Genomic DNA, 3,223 nt, shown 5'->3' with positions numbered 1-3,223 from the left:
CCCTCTTGGCTTAAGCCCTTCCTAGCCCCACTCCCTCCGGAGCCAAAATCCATTCTTGCTTTGCAGGGGACAAAGAAGAAGAAAAGTCTTACCCAGCCTTCAGCACCTCTCTACCCTGTCCTACAAGGGGGGACTGAAGAAGAATTAATTTTTCCTCCCCCATATAACCCCTCTAGGATGCCGGAAGAACACCATCCTCCCCCTCCAGGGGAGGCAGAAAAGCTCCAGTGGGAAGCCCGCCCTTTACCAGACAAAGGGCTCAGAGGGAGCAATCTGCCTCCGCCGACTCCACTATTCTGCCCCTGAGAGCCACTGGACCCCCAGACGCGGAGGGGAATCAGCCTCATCACTATTGGCCTTTCGCTACTAGTGACCTCTACAATCGGAAAGCTCAGAATCCTAAGTTTTCCGAGAAACTGGCAGGGCTTATTGATTTATTAGACTCTGTTCTTTTTACTCATCAGCCCACGTGGGATGATTGCCAGCAGCTTTTGCAGGTCCTGTTCATGACTGAAGAAAGAGAAAGAATCCTCAATGAGGCCCAAAAACTAGTTCCAGGCGTGACGGGAATCCCCCCACCAACCAGGCTCAGATAGATGCATCTTTCCCCTTAACTCGGCCCCAGTGGGATTTCAACATGGCAGAAGGTAAGGAGAGGCTCCGGGTCTACCGCCAGACTCTAATGGGGGGTCTCCGAATGGCTGCTAGAAAGCCAACCAATTTGGCCAAGGTAGGAAACGTACAACAGGGAAAAGATGAATCTCCGGCTGCCTTTTTAGAACGGATCATGGAGGCATTCCGTACCTATACCCCCATGGATCCAGAGGCTCCAGAAAGCAAGGCAGCTGTTATCATGGCCTTTGTAAACCAATCGGCCATAGACATTAGGAGAAAATTACAGAAAATAGATAGACTAGGAGAAAAAAGTCTGCAGGACGTACTGGTGGTAGCTGAAAAGGTATATAATAACCGGGAGCCTCCTGAGGACAAGCAGGCTCGTGCCATGGCGGCTGCCAGCAGTAAACAGACTCGAGACCTGGCCAGAATACTACTAGCTACCACTGCTGACTTCCCCGAGGAACGAGACCGCAGTCCCCGGCAGCTGGCAGACGACGCAAGAAAAGGTAAAAGCACCACCAAGGGGGGGAAGCAGAGGCTGCAGAAGGATCAGTGCGCATACTGCAAGGAGATAGGGCATTGGGCCCGAGATTGTCCGAAAAGAGCTGGCGGGAAGGGAAGCAAGACTGATCGAGTAAAAGTCCTAGAGCTGGATGAACTAAGTGATTAGGGGAGTCTGGGTTCGGACCCTCTCCCCGAACCCAGGGTATATCTTAAAGTGGAGGGGACCCCTGTTGACTTCCTTGTCGACACCGGAGCACAACATTCGGTCCTCCGCACCCCACAAGGAAAACTAACCAGCAAGAAGTCCTGGGTACCAGGGGCAACTGGTATGAGCCAGTATTCATGGACTACCCAAAGAACAGTAGATTTGGGAATGGGCTGGGTATCCCACTCCTTTATGGTAATACCAGAATGCCCCTACCCGCTGTTAGGACGGGACTTACTGACCAAGATTGGAGCTCAGATAACTTTCAGACAAGGAGCGCCTCAGGTCACCGATGGCAAGGGCCACCCCATCCAGGTCCTGACCATGAAACTGGAAGATGAATACCGCCTCCACCAGGAGGAGCTCCCGAGAGAGGATAATATAGACAGATGGCTACAAGAATTCCCTTCGGTTTGGGCAGAGACGGGGGGGGGGGGTAGGGATAGGACTAGCCGCTCACAGGACCCCAGTCCTGGTAGAGCTCAAGCCAAGAGAGAGTCCAGTAAGGATCAAACAATACCCCATGTCTCAGGAGGCCTGGAAGGGGATCTAGCCACACATCCGGAGACTACGAAACCTAGGGGTACTAGTTCCTTGCCAGTCTCCCTGGAACACCCCCCTACTGCCAGTCAAAAAGCCTCACACAAATGACTACTGACCAGTACAAGACCTCTGGGAAGTAAATAAGACGGTCACGGACATACACCCAACTGTTCCCAACCCATATACTCTCTTGAGCTCCTTGGCGCCCTCCAGGGTCTGGTATACTGTACTAGATTTAAAGGACGCCTTCTTCAGTCTGCCACTGGCACCCCAGAGCCAACCCTTGTTCGCCTTGGAGTGGCATGATCTGGAGGAGGGCTACAGTGGGCAACTCACCTGGACACGGCTACCTCAGGGATTCAAAAATTCGCCCACCATCTTCGACAAGGCACTACACGAGGACCTGGGTGAGTACAGAAGGGGGCACCCTGGCCTCACCCTCCTACAGTATGTAGATGATATCCTGATTGCTGCCGACAAGGCCAAAGACTGTGAGCGAGGGACCCAGGACCTGCTGGCTACCCTGGAGGCCTTAGGGTACTGGGCATCCGTGAAGAAGGCTCAGATATGCAGGGAGAGGGTAAGTTACCTGGGATATATCCTGGAGGGCAGACAGCGGAGGTTATCAGATGCCAGAAAAGAAACTGTCCTAAAGATCCCTACTCCCGCCTCCAGAAGAGAAGTAAGGGAATTCCTAGGATCAGCCGGCTACTGCCGCCTCTGGGTTCTAGGTTTTGCGGAGATCGTCAGGTCCCTATATGAAGCTACCAAAGAGGGGAAAATATTTAAATGGGCTGAAAAAGAAGAAACTGCCTTTAATCAGTTAAAAAAGGCCCTCCTAGGTGCCCCAGCCCTGGGCCTACCAGACATTACGAAGCCCTTCCACCTCTTTGTAGATGAACATAAGGGAATAGCAAAAGGGGTTCTAACTCAAGCCTTAGGCCCCTGGAACCGCCCGGTGGCTTACCTGTCCAAGAAACTAGACCCAGTGGCTGCCGGCTGGCCGCCATGCCTAAGAATTATTGCGGCGGCGACAGCACTCCTAGTCAAGGATGCAGACAAACTGAGCCTAGGACAGGAGATCTGGATCACGACCCCACACACCATTGAAGGGGTCCTGAAACAGCCTCCTGATAGATGGATGAGCAACACATGTATGATGTGTTTGCCACAGCTCATATTCATGGGGCAATTTATCAGGAGAGGGGGTTACTGAAGGCAGAAGGACGGACTATAAAAAATAAGCAGGAGATACTTAACCTGCTTACGGCCTTATGGCTTCCTGCCAAGCTAGCCATTATCCACTGCCAAGGGCACCAAAAAGCTGATAAACCAGTAGCTAGAGGTAATCGA

This window comes from Herpailurus yagouaroundi, unplaced genomic scaffold, assembly GCF_014898765.1.
Source record: "Herpailurus yagouaroundi ecotype Mexico unplaced genomic scaffold, PumYag 186, whole genome shotgun sequence".
NCBI lineage: Eukaryota > Metazoa > Chordata > Mammalia > Carnivora > Felidae > Herpailurus > Herpailurus yagouaroundi.
The sequence above is the reverse complement of the archived record's forward strand: the minus strand, read 5'-3'. Positions refer to the sequence as shown.